The sequence below is a fragment of the Neomonachus schauinslandi genome, chromosome 6, assembly GCF_002201575.2.
Source record: "Neomonachus schauinslandi chromosome 6, ASM220157v2, whole genome shotgun sequence".
Lineage (NCBI taxonomy): Eukaryota > Metazoa > Chordata > Mammalia > Carnivora > Phocidae > Neomonachus > Neomonachus schauinslandi.
The window spans coordinates 79,523,361-79,542,980 of NC_058408.1; positions in this window are offsets into that span (position 1 = coordinate 79,523,361).

The window sequence follows — 19,620 nt, forward strand, 5'->3', positions numbered from 1 at the left end:
AGACCTGCAAAGAATACTTCATGAATGAATGGCGAATTAATGTTGTCCGTGGACTACACCACAGAACCAAGGAGGCTGACCCAGAGGTCAACACTCTTCCAGTTCTAAAAGTCTGGGAACTAAAGAAGAAACCAATCAAATCCCTAATTTTGCAGGACATGCCCATATATTCCAACTCAAAAAGCTTTTTGAATTTTTGCTTTAATACTTTCCAGCTTCTACGCAGCTTCAGAAACTGAAACCCAGAGCACTCATTAATCCACTTGGTAATCCAAATTTGGATTTGAATTTTCCCAATTCCAAAGAGCATGTCCTTTCTACAGTGGCACTTCCCTACATTCTTCCTCATTCTAATATTTCTCTTTATTTTCTCCACTTTAATTTGGAAGTATCAAATTACAGTATTCCATTTAAGCCTTGGCTCCATACCTCTGTTTAGGTGCTTGCACAGAATTTATAAATAGAAGCCAGTGGCCAGGTGTCTGTGCTCCCCTCCTTGAAGCTCAGTAGGAAAGCCTTCTCCCCTCAGCCCTTCTGTTGGTAGGTGTATTTTGTTGGTTAGTGTATTTGGATATCTACATCTGCATCCTTATCTCCATCAACAGGATGTTCAAACAACCTGTGACTTAAGTCACCAATATGAGATACCTTGACTTTTAATTTATCACAGTTCAACTCCTACCAAGACTTTGAGGATCTGAACAATTTGTCTCAAAATAGCTCTTCTAGGGGCACCTGGGTGGCTCAGTTGGTTGAGTGTCTGACTCTTGCTTTCAGGTCTCAGGTAGTGATCTCAGGGTCCTGAGATCAAGCCCCATGTCAAGCACAGCGCTCAGCGGGGAATCTGCTTGTCCCTCTCCCTCTGCTCCTCCCCCTGCTCTCCCACTCTCCCGCACTCTCTCTCTCTCATAAAGAAATAAAATCTTAAAAAAAAAAAAAAAAGCTCTTCTATCACATCAGTACCCAGCAGGACCTTCAAGACCCTCCAATCCACATAATCGCTTTCCCCTAACTATGCTCCTTGTCCTTCCTGGCCCCTGAGGCTTCGGCTGCCTCTGTTAGGTCACTTGCTGGGAACTTTACCCAAGACCCCTCGCTCTGACTGCTGCACACTCTTCCTCTCTGCCTTCAAACCCCTGTTCAAAATTTGCTATTCACAGGAAGCTCCAGAGTATACTTTGGGAAGATGGAAAAGACGACATTCATATATAGAAGAGAGTTATGAGAATTAAATGGGGTATGTTTAAACAGCTTAGCACAGTGCACGTCACCCACAAAAATGGTAGAGATTTATAGTATTGACATCATCACTATTATCACCATGGGATGCTTATTAAATATTATACTTTCAGTACAGAAATATAACTGCACCTAAGAAGATGAGCAAAATTAATGAGCTATCCAGGACCCACTTCCATCCCTCCTTCCTGACAGAACGGTCATTTGAATCTACCTCACCCCACACCTCCGTGTTCTTAGGTGAAGCTGACCCCACCCCTGCTCGGGGAGGTGGCCTCGTTGGTCTAAGAGTCATCCTATCTCCTTTATTACTGGCTGGTTCTGAAGTGAATGTGTGAACACACCCTGGCTCTGAGACTGGAGAATTCCTGTTGAGGGAATTTGGGAAAGGCTCCTCACTCCTAAGGGGGAGCTATCAGGGATACTCTCCTCTTCCTCCAGGCAACTGTGTGCAGCTCTGGCAGCTGGTGCTGCTGAGTCCTGTGTGCTTTCTCTCTACCTTCAAAGGCTGAGCCTAAGGGGACAGACTGAAGTCAGGGAAAAGTACCAGCGTTCCTGGCGACATCTCTGAGCCATGCAATCATCCTATCTCTGGACTTGTAGAAATACGTGGTAACAAACGTCCTTTTCATTTAAGACAGATACCCCTCAAATATACCACAGCTGTTAAATATATAGACACAGGCAAAAAGAGCAAAACCTGCTGAATATTTATAGTATGCTGCCATCCTTCAGAAGAGCAGATAATCATGGGAAAGCAAACTCTTAACTTATGTACCTAAAAGTCTCTTTTGAGTTTATCATGGGAGGTTGCCTAAGATTGTTTTGGTTTCCCACCCACCTGGTACTTTCCTTGGCGAGAATGAGGAATGCACACTCCTTCATGGAAGCCAAAGTAAAATTCATTCCAAAATTCAAAGACATTCTCTTAAACACTCTTTCAGGGAGCCTGGGTGGCTCAGTCGGTTAAGCGTCTGCCTTCGGCTCAGGTCATGATCCCAGAGTCCTGGGATCGAGCCCCGCATCGGGCTCCCGGCTCGGCGGGGAGTCTGCTTCTCCCTCTCCCTCTGCTCCTCCCCCCGTGCTCACTTGCGCGTGCGCTCACACTCTCTCATAAATAATAAATAAAATCTTTTTAAAAAACCCACTCTCTTGTCAGGCACGGTGTGAGGGAGGTACTGAGGATCAGAACTCACAGTCTAGAGAATACCTTACTGAGGTAATTGTAATACAGAGATAGAGACGAGTAAGGGTACTAACTATGGCCACATGCAGGGACCCAAAATGTGAGGGCTTAAAAAGCTGGGGGTCAAACTGGTGAATAATTAGGTTGGGAGGGACAGACAGAGGGCTAGGGGCTCAGAAGGAGACAAAGGAGGACATTCCAAACAGAAGAAAAAGCATGATCAAAGTCAGGGGGAGGCAACCAACAGCCCGATGTATCCAACAGATGCCAAAGCATATAACAAAGCTATCAATCCGTAAACACTGTGAAAATGGTTCTAGAACGGTTAAACAAACCAGAGAGCTGAAAGAAAGCCATTTATATCAGTGAATTTTATATATAAAAAAGGCAGCATTTCCAATCATTGCAGAAACGCTGAGGGATTTCACTTTTCACTCTACCACTATATTGTTTGAATTCTTTACAACATATATTTATATACTATGTATGTTTAATGAAAATAGAAATTCTTTACGTCTTTTCATGACTGTAAAAGTAGACATGTGCATTAAACATTTAGAAAACATATAAAAGATAACAAGCATTACCCTTGGGTGCATGCTCTTCCAAAATTCTTATGTATTATTTTTCTTTTTACCAAAATAGGATTATGATTTATGTTCTGTTTCCCTTTTACTACCCCCACCCTCGTGGTTGTTTTAAAAATATTTCTTTGACATTTCTCCCATTAAGAAGTAGAGCCTTGGGGCGCCTGGGTGGCTCAGTTGGTTAAGCGACTGCCTTCGGCTCAGGTCATGATCCTGGAGTCCCGGGATCCAGTCCTGCATCGGGCTCCCTGCTCGGCAGGGAGTCTGCTTCTCCCTCTGACCCTCCCCCCTCTCATGTGCTCTCTCTCTCTCATTCTCTCTCTCAAATAAAAAAAAAAAAAAAATCTTTAAGAAGTAGAGCCTTACCGCTTCCCCTGAATGTGGGTCAGGCTTAGTGACTGGCTTCTAACCGAGTATTTTGGAAGGACAGGGTATGAATTCAAAGGCAGGGTCATAAAAAAGATATTGCTTCTGTCTTCTGTGCTGCTGTTGTACAGCAAAAAATAAAAAATAACAAATACACCAATATATCATGGACACCTCAATGTTAACGTAAGTCTGCATTATTATTAAATGGTGTGGCAAACTGACCTTAGCCAATCTGACCATGAACAAATCTTAAGTTCTTTTTGGTAGATAATAGTAGCCACAGAATGTTTAGGTATTTGAGAGTTAGCTACTTCCCACCACGAATGAAAGCAAGGCTCGGCCCAAATTCACACCCACACACATACACAAACAAGCAAAGCCATCCGTACCGTGAGCTAGGTGAAAGCCCAGCACTGTGGGTATTTTGTGTTTTTTTGTTTGTTTGTTTACCATTTTTGTCATGAGCCAGACCCCAAGACTTGACCTTTACTGCTCACCTACTTGTACCCACTGACCTTTGTGCCACATTTTTCCTTAAGCTCTTCTTTCCACATTAGCTCTTAACTCAGGCAAAGGACCCTGTGGGCATAACATCCCATGATGGAAACAGAAACTACCCCTCAAGCAATAGTGACTGCCCAGAGGAAGAGCTCCGGTGGCCCAGACCAGCCAGACCAGTTTGAGCTAAGACCCCAACTCACGCCTAGGCAGATGGACCATGGAGTGACCCAGTTACCTCTACCTCATTATAGTACTAATATCTCCACCCAAAAGAACCTCGGCCTCATTTACATAACATGCAATGTGTGTACAGGCATGTTTCCTTAAGGCACATGCACAGCTTTATGCTCATCTCTACATATGATGGCAAGGCTCCCCTTTCTGAATATTCATTCTAACCCTAAATAAAAGGAACCCATCCACCCTTGCTGGGGAGTCCCAGCTTTGGAAGTTATTCCCCGTGATTCTCCTGATTTGCCGCAAATAAAGTTTCCTTTGTGTTAATTCTATCTGTAACTCACCAAGGAGCAGACTCATGTTGATTTGGTTACATGTTGAATGAAAGCTTCAGTCCGGCAATACAGAATATCCTAGAATTCAGTCAGCCTGGGCAAGCAGAAACCAGAATCCAGACCCAAATGGAGCACTGTTGAAAGACCAGCTTGAATCAGCCACTGGATTTTTTAGGATCAAGCTTCAAGGCGTCACACCTTCAGGGTGAGCCACAGGCCTTGCTAAATTCTTACACCCTTTTCAGGTGAAGGTAGGGGATATTTCTTTTTTTTTTTTTTTAAAGATTTTATTTATTCATTTGACAGAGAGAGACACAGCGAGAGAGGGAACACAAGCAGGGGGAGTGGGAGAGGGAGAAGCAGGCTCCCCGCTGAGCAGGGAGCCCAATGCGGGGCCCGATCCCCGGACCCTGGGATCATGACCTGAGCCTAAGGCAGACGCTTAACAACTGAGCCACCCAGGCGCCCCCCATGTAGGGGATATTTCAAATAATGAATTCAACCCATGATCTTAAATACCACTGATTTCACCAATGAGGCCCATCTCTAACAATCATTAGGGTAATTAGCTAAGTCTGTGGGGCTGAGGAAGCAATGGGAGAGAGGATCCCTGGCTGTGGTCACACTGAGTGGAGGCTTCCTGATTAGAATGTTAGCTGACTACCCCTGCAGGGTTCAAATTTCTGAGGGAATAAACAACTATATCCACAGTGTAACTTTTTTTTTTTTTAAGATTTTGGGTGGGGGGATCTACACTCAACACAAGGCTTGAACTCACAACCCTGAGATCAAGAGTTGCATGTTCCACTGACTGCACCAGCAGGCCACCCCTCCAGGGTATAACTTTTAAAATAGTGCCTATGGTGAAATTTTTTAAAGCAAGTAATAGACATCACTGTAAACAATGCCATAGTATTCCAATGGATGTTTATACTAGACTTTTTAAAATCATGTTCATTTAATAAACATTTATGTTATGGCCCATTTTTTTTCATATGATAAACAATTCAGAGATGAATGCCCTTTACGTGTATTTTTTGTGTCCTGTTCTAATTATTCTGTAACCGGGGTTCAAGGGTGCAAGAGCACCTGGCTCCCGGGGTCCCAAACAGACCAGGTTCAGTCACCCGCCACTGATAAAATCCAAAGGCTGAGATGAGTGGCGGTGACACAAGAAAGAAACTTATTTCCGTGAGGCCAACACTGGGAATAATGGGAGAAAAAGAAACAAAGACGCGACCTTGTTGCAGCTCATAGGCTCCAGGCAGGATTCCTAATTGTAACTCTTACAGTTCCCGCAAGGACTTCCTTTAATGTTTTACCATTATAGCTTTGCTCTAGTTAGTGTCACTTCACTCTGATAACCATAAACTACCTCCCCCAAAATATATATTGGCAATCATCTTTCAAACATATGGCCCACTGACATACATCTGAAGGATCTCATAACTAAGGTTTTATTAGACAACAATAAAAGCAAACTTTTCCTAACAGCTAGCCGTCCAAGGTCCTGGAGACCTTGCTTCTAATATGCAAAAACTCCTTAGAGACCTACCCTATCCCTAAGCCCCGCTAACTAAAAAGTGTATAATCAGTGACCCCTCACAATCCCCACTGCAACTTCTTCTGCCCACGGGTCCTGTCCCCGTGCTTTAAAAAAAGCACCCTTTTGCACCAAAAACGTCTCAAGAATTCTTTCTTGACCTTTAGCTTGCAGCCCCACATCAGGAAGTCAGGGGACTAACGGTTCAAAGACGGTCTCCAAAGTGCTGAAAATACTTCCAGGTTTATATAAGGAGGACGTGGGACAAAGGTCAATGGGTATGAGAGCTGGGACTGGACTCAAGTCCCCTCAATCCTGACTGGAACCCCAGTGTTCCCTGCTAGGTGAAACCAAACCCCCGAGTAGCACACCTTGCAGGAACGCAGGGGGCAGGAAGCTTACCAAAGGGGGCGCTCCACCATGAAGACCGGTAAAGACAGAACCAAACCACTCTGCTCCGAGGTGGACCCCAGTGCTGAGCCTCGACAAACTTTCTCCCTCATTAGAACACTCAAAATCACCCCCACGGTGGGCAGATTTAATGAGTTAAGAAGACCCACGGGGCCGGTTGTATCTATTGCGCCTGCGCACGCAACTTCCGGTCTCTCTCCCCGCCCCTACGTAGTTAGACGTCACTCCTTTCCCGCCTCAGTCTCTTTAAAAATCTCTCCTCGGCGTTTGTTCCGGTAGTAAGCGTGGAGGATCTGCGTCTTTTGCACCACTTAAAAGGTAAGCTGGGAAGAAAAACTTAATCACCTAAGAAATACAGACTGAGGTCAAAATGGAGGCAATTGAAGTTCTCTTTCAGTTCCTTGGGATAAATTTCTCCAAGTGGAATTGCTGGGTTAGATGGTATGTGTGCTGCCCATTTTCTCAAAAAAAAAAAAAAAAAAAAAATAAGGAAGGAAGTTGGGGGAAGATTTTAAATGAAAGTACTTTTTTAAAGATTGAAATATTTGGGAGAGAGAGCACCGAGGGCGGGGGGGAGGGGCAGAGGGAGAGAGAAGCTCAGGCCGACTTGCTGCTGAGCACCAGCCAGATGACTAACCTGGGGCTGATCTCAGAACCCTGAAATCATGAGCTGAAACCAAGAGCGGTCGCTCAACCGACTGAGTTACCTAGGTGCCCCAAAGAAACGGTACTTTAAAATTAAAAGCAGGTAATAACAAAGCAAAGCTCCAAACAGGAAAACTAAAATGAATCCGTGTTTTCAGATTGCCAATTCTCAAACTAAGATTTGTGCCCAGATTGCTTCCTTCCGAGTCTCACTAGAACCCAGTCTTCCTGCGGACCTGACGCCCACCCCACCATTCCTGGAAGGACCAAGTACATAGTCCTAGGTTAATTAATGGAATTGCTTAGAATTAGGGTTTTCCCTTAGCATGCAGTCCTATATTTCCTTCTCTTTTTGCCCTCAAGGGGAGGAATGGGAAATGAAATCTTGGTCCTTTCTCCCATCTCAAAGTAAAGACAACACAATTCTCTGAGGGTGGTTGAGCACAATTGGAGAAGACCCAAACTCCTGGCTCCAGGGTGTTCTAGTAAAAAAAAAGGGATTAGCCTCGCTTCAGTCAGCACTCCTAGGAGGAGGCAGTTTAGGTCCAGACAAGAATAACCCAGTTCCAGTTTCTGAATTGAGGAAAAAGATTAGACTCTTCAAGTGACCAATTAAATCTTTACATGACTGAAACCAATTTACATAAACATTTCCCACTTTCAAACAAAGGGACAACAAACTTCAAGCTACTAAAGAACAGAGACGATTGGGAAAGCAGGTAGTCTCAAGGTTACCTGCGGCAGGATCTGGTACCAAGAGATAAGAGTCCAATCCTGGAGCCCAGGCTGAGTTCCCACGGGGCAAAGGCTTGTTTTATTCATTGTCCAATTTTAAAGTGCTAGCCAACTATTCCACTGGTTGAATTCATTTCCACTGAGAAGTGAGAGAAGGAAGAAGCTGGCAGTGCCAAATGACTCCTAGGCAGGATGGACAGACCGACAAGGACAGGGACCATAGCACTGTCTTACTGTCTCAGCACAGGTCTGGCCAGCACCTGGTAATCGGGGGACAGCTGATGACTAAATGCATGAATGTTTGATAAGCTTCCATCATGGCGCTGATTCCCCAGCAGTTATTCATCAGGGATCAATGCCCCCACTGGACTGTAAGCCACCTGATAGAAATTGGGAAAGAGGTGCTGTCAGTCTGTCTTAAGTGTCCAGGCACAGGTGCTTCCTGAAGAACGAGTGGATGTCGCAAGAATGCTCATCATTAGTGGTCCAGTTCCCATTGGAGCCTAGGCAGCCTTTAATCAAAATCAGACACAGATGATGTGTTTCAGTACTCTTTATACAGACTGTAAGCGCCCCTTCCCCTCAACAAACAGGAAGGTAAGCAGCCTCCTTCAGCCCACGTCATGTTCAAAACCCAGGAGTGGCCTCAGAAAGCCTCCTGACTTGACAATAAATGAAAGATAATGTTTATGAGAAAAATATTAGTACATGTTATTTATCATTAAATTTTTAATGGGAGGGCGCCTGGGTGGCTCAGCTGGTTAAGCGACTGCCTTCAGCTCAGGTCATGATCCTGGAGTCCCAGGATCGAGTCCCGCCTCGGGCTCCCTGCTCAACGGGGGGGTCTGCTTCTCCCTCTGACCCTCCTCCCTCTCATGCTCTCTGTCTCCTATTCTCTCTCTCAAATAAATAAAATCTTTAAAAAAAAAAAAAAATTTTAATGGGAAAAGAGTCACAGTGAATATAAAATCACAACTCTAATCAAGCACATGTCCATTAATACAAAAACACACAAAAAAAACGTAAACGCCACAAGCAATTAGACCAGAATTGCCCTGTTCTGACCCTCTTTGGATATTTCCTATCTTGGTTAGTGGCACCAACATGCATCTGTTTCCTAGGCCAGAAACCTAGGACTCTGCTAACTCACTCTCTTCATCCAGTTAATCTCCGTATCTCATTGTTCCTGACCTGGTTCACAGTCTATCCCTCCTGCCTGCATAACTATCCTCTATGGCCAGAGTGGCATTCCCAAAACACAAATTTGATCCCTTCCTCTCCTTTCTAAATGTTCATTATTTCTTCATTGCCTAGAAAATATGAAACACCGCCCCCTCCGCCCACCCCCGCAGTTTGGTCCCAGCCTCACTCTCTCCTTCCCAGCCAGGCCTTGACACTGGGATGCCCTGATGACACCTGCCTCTTCCACGTGGCTTTAGTTAATCAGGAACCACCAAAGGCCAGCAGTGCTTTGGGAACAGTCCAGAGACCTTGGCCTTGGCCTAGAGGTCAAAACTCCCTCTGTGCCTGCAAGGCAGTGGCAAAGCAGCGCCCCCAATTGGGTGAGAAGCAGAAGTCAGCATCTAGGGGAAGCAGAGTGTGGATCAGAAATACTTGGGTGGGAGGATGATATTTATAGAATATAGAGGCTCCACATTATTCATGCAGGTGCAAATGACAATAAATTTGGATTATAACTTATTGTAATCCCCTTAAGCTAGCAAGTTCTGGAAAAGGTTAAATTAGACTTAAAAGTGATTTATTCATTCTATTTGATTTTGCTCTCACTAAAAGTAAAAATGATAGGGTTTTTCTTTGGTTTTGTTGTTTGCTTAATTTGTTTTTATTTTTAATAAACTTTCAGAAATAAAAATATATGAAATTTTCTCAGAAACAAGCCATGTGGCAGCACACAGTAGCCTTTCATGGCTTTGTTTTTCTGATGGTTAAAAATAACAAGGGGCACCTGGGTGGCTCAGTGGCTTGAGTGCTGGACTCTTGATTAACACTCAGGACCTGATCTCCCGGTTGTGAGAGCGAGCCTGGAGTCTGCTTGAGACCCTCTCCCTCAGCCCCTCCTCCCACTCACACATGCATGTGCTCTCTCAGATAAATAACATAAATCTTTAAAAAAATGACAAGATTGAACTTCATGATTCCTAAATTTCCTTCTAGCTCAGGAATACCGTATTTCTGGGGTGCATGAGATGTTTATATTTGACAAGTTGTATTAGAATTGTCATAATTCCATTTAAAGTAGTTTAAAACACAGGGAACAGGTTGCACTCACACTGGCTCATATTAAGGGGATTTGCCTGGAAAGGAGGATTGAGGAAGGGAGTCTCAGGAGAGACCAGGGACACAAGCTGAAATTCACCAGGCCTCAGGGATTTTTTGGGAGCCAGCAGGAGCTGGAGCTGCTCTCAAACATGGCCTCCCCCTTTCATGGGCTATGAGCACCCCTCCTGGCTTCCCCCACCACCCCGCCGCGCTGACCAGCTGGGATCCCTGTGTCTTCACAGCTCCTAATGCTGGCCAGGACCCTGACGCTGTTGCAGGAGCTTTATGCTCAGTTCCCCAGAGCCAATCCACTTTCTATTTCCCAATTCCAAACTCCATGCAGAGAAATAAGATTGGAGCAGCTCACCTTTGGTGTCAGACCTCGCTAATTACTAGCTGCCCCTGATTGTCCTCAAGGCACATAACCACCCCTGGTTCAGTCATCTGTGGGTAGGTGGGCAAGGTCATGTGACAAACCCTGGCCACTGAAGCGTGGGTGGGCAGATTCCCTTAGCGTGGGTTAGCGTCAAGTGTGTACACCTGTGCTCTTTGACATGGTAGCCACTAGCTACGTGCAGAAATTCAAATCGACTGAAATAAAGTACATTAAAAAATTCAGTTCCCATCCAAGTACTAACCGGGCCCGACCCTGCTTAGCTTCCAAGATCAGACGAGATTGGGCGTGTTCAGGCTGGTATATTTACACTATCCACGTTTCAGGTGTTCATGTGACTAGTGGTTATGACACTGAATTGCACAGGTATAGATAGGGAGCATGTCCATCATTGTAGAAAGTTCTGTTGAATAGCCCTGGCCTCTAGATGATAGATACCTCTGGTGGAGTTATTAAATGCAAAAGATGATGGGAATCTAAATTCAAATTAATTGAGATAAAATTTTAAAAATCAATTCCTCATTGACCCTTGCCACATTTCAGGAACTCAGTAACCACATGTGACTAATGGCTACTACATTGAGTCGCACAGATATAGGACATTTTCCATCATTGTAGAAAGTTCTGGCCTCTACAAAATAGATATCTCTAGTACTTAATATAAAAGATGGCAGGAAGAGAGAATTCTTTCATCAGCTTGTTGTCTGTCTTGATGTTACAACTTAGATTTTAGAGAGAGGCTTTGGAGAAATCTAATAGGAAGAGGACATCCAATTTTCCTCATGTACTTGCTGAGGATCATAAGGCAGCCAAAGTGACACCCCATCAGCCATCACTTTCTCAACAAGGCAGAGACTATTTCCTAAGTTGTGGCCTGGTCCATGATTTTGGGATCAGCAAGAAAATCTACAGATGCACAAGGGGAAAAATGAGAACTTGGGTATTTTGTTTTGTTTTTGATTGATTTGTCTCTGTCATAAATGCCCCAGATTCACAGTTGTGAGATTTGGTACCTATGCCAACAGGGTTTCCAATGTCTGCTCTGTCAGGATGACCCTCAAAGAATGGTCTTGAAGCATTAGAAGCACAGTGTTTGGTCCTAGCACAATAAGAAAAAAATAGATTGGTCAGGGTCCTATTGCCTCTCCTGTCTTTATTCTCATAACCAGAGGGGCCATTTATGAAGCACCTGTGGGATGATATTCCTCACAGGGCGCAGAGGAGGGAAGAGCGGGGGAGGGAGGGAGAGAGAGAAAATAAGTCAGAAGAGAGAAGCCTTAAAGTGACTTCCTTTGTACCTCTGATTCACCTGCCCCAAAGTGCCACCCTTGTAAACAGTCAATACTTTTCCTTTGCTTGAAGGAGTCTAATTTAGGTTTATTTTACTTGCAGCCAAAGGAATCTTCATTTTCCTCACGTCTTGAAGCCAGCTAATGACAGGAAAGAAAATTAGCTCATAATGTAACGGATGCTAAATTGTAAGTTACTCATGGCTTTAATGTTGCATCTGCTCACCCAAGTTTAATTCAGATTTTTTGAAAGTACACTGAAGATTTGATGCTCTCTTTCTGTAACACTCTGTATTATTTGCTTTTTTGTTCTTTTCCTCACTCTCTCACTTTATTAACAGAGTTCATTTTTTTAAGAGCAGTTTTAGGTTTATAGGAAATTGAGCAGAAAGTACAGAAGGTTCTCCTCCCTCCCCTCACCCTAACAATTTCCCCTGTTATTAACATCTTGCATTAGTGTGGTGCATTTATCACAATTGATGAACCAAGAGTAATACATACTATTAACCACAGTCCATAGTTTACATTATGGTTCACTTTTTAGGATATCGTACATTCTCTAGGTTGTGACAAATGTGTGATGTTGTGTATCCACTAATGCAGTATCGCACAGAACAGATCCACTGCCCTAAAAATTCTCTGTGCTCCACCTGTTGTTCCCCTCTCCCCACAAACCCCTGGTAACCACTGACCTGTTTACTGCCTCCATTGTTTGCTTTCTCCAGAATGTCAGAGTTGATATCATACAATATACAGTCCTTTTAGATTGGCTTCTTTCACTTAGTAATATGCATTAAAGTTTCCTCTATGATTTCTCATGGTTTAATAGCTCATTTCCTTTTATTGCTGAGTAATATTCCATGTCTGGATGGACCACAGTTTATTTAGCCATTCACCTCCTGGAGGACATCCCAGTTGCTTCCAGTAATGAGTAAAGCTGCTATAGATAGTATGACCTCTTTCTCTTACGGCCCGCCTGTCCTTTTCTGAAAGCTGCTTTTCATTTTTCAAGAGCTACTCAGATGTCACTGGCCTGACAACCTTCCCAGCTCCCCCAGATGGTATAAATCATACCACGGAATCTTCCTACCACACTTCCTGTCTGTTTCTATAAGCATTATCCCATTATTGGGTGGTTTCTTGGTGTCTGTATTCTTTGCCACAGTGAACTCTTTCAGGATGTACTCTCTGCTGAGCTACTCTACTTCCCTTTGTCTTGGTTTCCTTGTCTGTAAAATGAAGATGTTAGGGTTATTGTGAGAGGTAAATAAGTAAATTTAGAATGAATTTATATTTAGAATATATATAGATTGTGTATATATTTAGAATATATATTTAGAGCATATATAGATTATATTTAAGATATATATTTAGAATATATATTTAGAGCATATATAGATTATATATAGTTAGGGTATATATTTAAAATACATATTTAGAATATGTACATGTATAGATTACATATATATAGATATATTTAGAACATGTATATTTAGAACATATATATTTAGAATATATATTTTTGTGTAATTAGAATACATATATTTAGGGCGCCTGGGTGGCTCAGTTGGTTAAGCGACTGCCTTCGGCTCAGGTCATGATCCTGGAGTCCCTGGATCGAGTTCCGCATCGGGCTCCCTGCTCGGCAGGGAGTCTGCTTCTCCCTCTGACCCTCCTCCCTCTCATGCTCTCTGTATCTCATTCTCTCTGTCTCAAATAAATAAATAAAAATCTTTAAAAAAAAAAAAAAGAATACATATATTTAGAAGTATACATATTTAGAATAGTACCTGGCACACAGTATACACTGTATAAATTTTAGCTATTATTCTTTTCATTATTAATACTAATCTGTGTATGCATAGCAACCAGCATATAGATACCATTTCATAAATTTTGAATCAATAGTTTCCTCATGGGTTGGTTGATACGTGACTGTTGACTTATAATTTAATGTAATGACAACTCTGTCAGAGTCCTACCATCTCTGCTGGTGGGGGCTTCCCCACAGGGAGACTCTAGGCTAAGCTCTACCTGGGCTGAGGGCCTGACAGGTAATGGCCAGATGACCAGGCCTGGAATTATTATTATTTTTTTATTATGTTATGTTAATCACCATATATTACATCATTAGTTTTTGATGTAGTGTTCCATGATTCATTGTTTGCATATAACACCCAGTGCTCCATTCCGTACGTGCCCTCTTTAATACCCATCACCAGGCTAACTCATCCCCCCAGCCCCCTACACTCTAGAACTCTCAAGCCTGGAATTATTAAAAGAACTGGGGCATCTACCACTTTCAGGTTCACAAACTTGGTAGATCCAGAAACTTTATATCTAGTGCTTCTGACTTGATTCACCTCACAGGAATTGACACACTTAAATAACATAAACTCAGCAGGCTCTGGGGAGAAAACTAGAACATTAATTCTTTAATTTTCCATAAAATCTGTGATTGCCAGGGGGAGGTGAATGGTTGGCTAACCCTGATCAGTGCGTTTATTTTCTCCCTGTAGGAAACGCAGTGCCACAATCCTACCTCAGTCTGTGGGTTTAAAGACATTTCACCCAATTTATATACAGTCTGTGCCATTTACATAAGGAATATAAAAAACATCAACGCTTCCTTCATATCCTCCTCCCCTTTCAGCAAGAAATAATTAAAGTCAAGCTATAGTCAATGTGTGCTGGACACCCTGGGACCCAAGTCCCAAAGTCTCAAATTTGGAACATATCCAAGTTCAAATAATCCAACTGCCCCTCAGCTTGTTTGTGCAGTAGGGTTAGGGTTACCTACTTCCAAGGGTTGTTGTGGAGGGAGTTGAGTAGGGAATGCATTCAGGCATTTAGCAGAGAACCTGCCTCAAGTTCCCTTTCTCCCTCTCTCTCTCTCTCTCTCTTTTTTTTGGGGGGGGGTGGTGGGGAGAGAGAGCACACCGTGTGGGGGTGGCATGCGGCATGCGGCACAGAGGGAGAGAAAGAATCCCAAGCAGGCTCCACGCCCAACATAGAGCCTGATGCAGGGCCAGATCCCACAGCCCTGAGATCATGATCTGAGCCCAAATCAAGAGACGCTTAGAGGGCCCAGCTCCTGCTGCAGAACGCCCACTTCCCAGTGCAACAGGATTTCCAGAGGCCCCTCTGCGTGGCTCATGGCTAACTTGTCTTAAGGCTTAGATATAACCAGCTTTTCAAAAGTTGAGTCAAAGTTTCTAAAAAGTTAAATCTCTTTGGGCCACAACAGCACTTGAGACTTAATTACTTTATAAATGAGCTTTGATCTCTCAGTTGTAACAGGCTTCCCATCTCCCCCCACCCCCACAGTTCAGTCGACTATGCCTAATTATCTTATCTTGCTAAGTCATTAGATATGCATTTGCTGACGTCATTTCCCTTCTCCCCCCACCCTCCCTGGAGATTTTATCCTAATTACTGATTTGCTTTCCTTCAGGAGAGTATGATTAGTTCGTGACTCTTTTGTTCGCTAACGTGTCTATGTAGCTGGGTGGCCTTGTGAATCCACTGTGCTGATACTAATTGTGTCCTCCTTCCCCTTTCTCTCCAGAGGAGAGACTTGGTAGGAAGAGAAGTCCAAACTCCACAGTTGGTCTAAATGAGCAGTTTTTGAACTGGTTCAACCATTCGTGTCTTAGCCAGGATTCCTCTGAAGCGAAGACTGAGACGAAATCTTCAGGGCAGGTAGTTTGCATGTTGGCAGGAGAAGAGTGAGAGACCAAGAGGGGTTACACTCTCACTCAGGGAAGGAGTGAGAGGCAATGCGAGGGCATGTTGCCAGGTTAGCCACTCTTTCAATGCACAGGGGTTCCATCCTGCTGAACCCAGATATACCTTTCTTCATTCCCTTAAACCTATATTAGACTCTCCCTCTGTAGTAACTTCACATGCTGCACATAGGTGCATTCCTCCACCTCCCTGCAGGAAGTATTAACCTTGTCTTTTTGTTCTTTTTCCTGAAGTTAATTACAGGGGCCAGGGTTAGGATGCTGCTTGATAATGTCTGTCTTGCAGAACCGATATCAGACGTGAGGTTAACATGTAACAAACCAGAAGCCCCAGATGGTGCTAGGATGTCAACAACAACTTGTAACCTGGAGAAGTTTTGAGGTCTATGCAGGTCCTGCCCTAACCTGCACATGCTTTGCTAATCCTATATAAACTGTTCCTAGGCTCAATAGGGCAAGGCAGATTTGGGACGGATCCCCTGCCTTCTCATTGGGCTGCCCTTCTGATAATAAAGCTTTCTTTGCTTCCAACCCAGTAATTCAGAGATTGGCTTACTGTGCATCAGACTCATGAATCTGATTTCAGGGTTTGGCAACACTGGCATTTTCTGAGGATCTTTCTGACCTGTGGCTCTGAATGTCTTTCCCAGGGAAGCAGCATTTATCCATTGACTCTGGCTCCCTATCAGTCATAGTGATTTGGTTTTGGAATACAGGTGAGGTTTGGTGGGGTGAGGTCTGGAGCTGAGGACCAAGAAAGAATTCTTGAGGCATCTTTGGTGCAAAATGGTGGTTTATTAAAGCACATGGCCAGGACCCCTGGTCAGAAAGAGCTGCTGCACCAGGGTCTTGAGGAGTGGTGATTATATACTCGGGAGTTGGGGGAAGTAAGGAAAGGGAGGTTTCAAAAGAACTTTCATATACTAAAGAGGACTGACCTACAAGATACCAGAGGTCTTGCCATTGGCAAGTTAGGGTGGTTTTCTCCTCTAGCAAGGTATTAACTAACATTAAGATAGTTGGGGAGATTCCTGGAAGAATGTCACACATGTCCCACCCAGGGGTGGGAGGTGGGGGGAGGTTGCAGGGTGTCAGTTTGTGCTTTGTCTTCTGCTAGCCTTCTGCTCCCTCATCAGTAGGACTTAACTCCTCGGGCTGTCCTTCCAGGTAGCAGGTGTATGAGTAACCTCATAGGCGATAGAAACTTCAGGCTTGTCATGCTGCAGTGGCAGAAAAGCCCAGAGTAGGAAGCAACAGGTCCATGGCACGATCCAGGCAAGGCCCTGCAGGAATGAGCAGCTCCTGCTGGCAGGCACCTGTGTGGAAGGACAAGGATGAGAGGCGTGCACTAGAGATCAAACCTTCAGCCCTTTTATTTTTTTTACTTCCAATCTAATTTCACAAATGATACAACCCTTTCTCAAATCCTATATCTGGCGCTACTCATTTCAAACTGAAGTTTAGAAGGAAAATTAAGTTGACTCTCAGCACTATTTAATGACACTGGGTGCTGTCAGTTATTTCAAAGAACATATTGTGAAATCCTCCAAAAACAATTTGAACTTGTGTTTAAAAATACCACAGCACACATTTAAGAGGAGTATTGAGTTGGGGAGGGAGGCATGTCGTTGAGTCAAGCGGCAATGATATGTCCCCCCTCATAGAGCATCAGGAGTTTGCTTAAAGCATGACACCCACCTTGACACCGTCCTGTGGAAGCTAGTGGCTGCCTGGAAAGCTTCTGCCACTGAATACCCTTTAGGGAGCGAGTCGACTTCAAATCCAAGATGATGGAGGTGCAGAGAATGAATGCTGCCTTGCCAAATAGAACGTATTTGGGAAAATACTTTTCTCTGGCAGTGCAGGAAACCGTTGTCTGCTTCTGAAGTGGCTGGTGTGTGATTCAGGCGGAGCATTTTTATATTTCTTAGCATAACAAAAGTAATTTAGAGTCTAAATGCGCAAGACTCTAGAGGGCAGGGTGTTGATTTATGTACTTACCACATTGTGGCTAATCATGTATTTGAAAAACAAGATGAATTACACTAAGACAGGCAAATATGTAAAGGCCAGAGTGTCTTCGGAAATCAATTACTCCACTCTGGTTAAAAGTCACATCCATGGTAACTGGCAGGAGGAGGTTTACATTCAGATCTGTAGAGAAAACATGACCTTCATCATCTAAGTTAATGAAAGAACACTGATGCATTGCCCTGAGGAAAAACAGCAATCCTCTAGTTCCCAGAAAAGTGAGCTACTTAACTATATAAATTACGAGCATGTGGTTGCAGTTTTCATCAGCTGTGATTTCTCATTCTGAGGATGTTTTCAGGAAGAGAGCCTGGCATTAGGGCAAGGAGGTAGGATATTTACCTGAAAAGTCAGTCTAAAGCCTGAAAAAAAAAAACTTTAAAGTGTGTTACAATTTCTGGAGGAGAACAGACCTTATGGTATTTGTCTATGCTATTTCTAATCTGAGACAATGGATAATTGAAGAAAGTTGATGTTCCAGATGACACTGTGGAGAAAAAGTCAGAAGGGGGATCCATCCATAGAATGATTGAGTGAAGCAGGTGGGTAAGTGTTGGAGGCAAAATGTTGAAGGTAGGGCAGAAACTAGAAAGGAATATTTGTAAGATTAGTCATCTTTAGACAGTATGGGCAGCGAAGACAAAATAAAGTGTTGAGAAAGAGATAAGCAAGGTCAAGGCCTTAAGAAACAGGCAGTTTAGGAAGTTTATTTTAGAAGCTGCAAGCAAGATACGGACAAGAAGGTTATGCTAAAAGGCATATTTATATGAATGAGGGATTTAGCTGCAAGCTTTGGATACCTTTAGCTATAACTCAATAAAAATGATTAAGGATAAGAAGAGAAAGCCATGATTTTACTCTCCTGCTCCAATAATTGAGAAGTTTAACCTTTGCTGTTCTGGAATTGGAGACATGGCAAAAAGCTCAGGCTAAGGTGGATAATAATAGGAAAAGTAAGATTGCTGTGTGCGTGTGTGTGTGAGAAAAAGAGATGCTCTGGGAGGCTTCTACATAAAGCCAGACTGCCAACATGTTTATAAATGTAATTAACTTCAATAAATTCTTATCAAGAGAATTAAAAAAAATTAAAAAATACAAAATGCTGTATAATTGACTTGGGAACATCAAATGCAAATCATATGGAAGACACATTCTAGTTAAGGAACACAAGAAAGGGGAACCTGGGTGGCTCAGTTGTTAAGCATCTGCCTTTAGCTCAGGTCATGATCCCAGGTTCCTGGGATGGACCCCTGCATCGGGCTCCCTGCTCAGCGGGAAGCCTGCTTCTCCTTCTCCCACTCCCCCTGCTTGTCTTCCCTCTCTTGCTGTGTCTCTCCCTCTGTCAAATAAGTAAATAAATAAATAAAAATCTTAAAAAAAAAAAAACCACACAAGAGAAACTTTTAGAGGTTATCAGCTTCCAGTAAGCAAATAAAATAATGAAAGACCATAAACTTTCTCTTAAATACCGAAGGATAGTTGAAGTACACAGTTTATTACAGTGCCATTGTGAGGATTATTATAATGTAACCAGAAATCCTAATCACATTCAATTTTTTAGTATTTTAAATTACTGAAACAACAAAAACAGAATTCAGAGCATTTGATTTACCGCCTGTTTGAAATATGGATACAGATTATTAACAGATATGATAAAGATTAATATTTACTGAGCATTGTTGAGGCACATAGTAATGTTGGGTGCTTAATCTCATTTAAATCTTATGACAATGCAATGAGGTTAGACATTGTTGTCTTCATTCTACAGTGGAGAAAAGTGAGATTTAAAAGGCTTAAGAAATGTGCCATGTTTCGTTCATGCCTATGTTTGTAGTACCTAGTCTAGTGTCTGGCAAATAAAGGTATTTAGTAACTATGTGCTGAATGAATGAGGAAGGAACGAACGAACGAATGAACGAAGTGGCAATGCCTAGACTCACATCCTGGGCTACCTAATGCCAAAATTTAAGTTCTCTGCTGTATTACCTGTAACTAATAGGACTGTGAAATATAGTTTAAAAGGAGAGTTTAGTAGTATTAATAACTTTCAGTAGCCACCAAGACAAGTAGGCTACATCCTTTCTTTGGGACTTCGATGGCTAATCCGTGGGATATCTACCAAAACAATCCAAACACCTACAGAGAAAGTAGA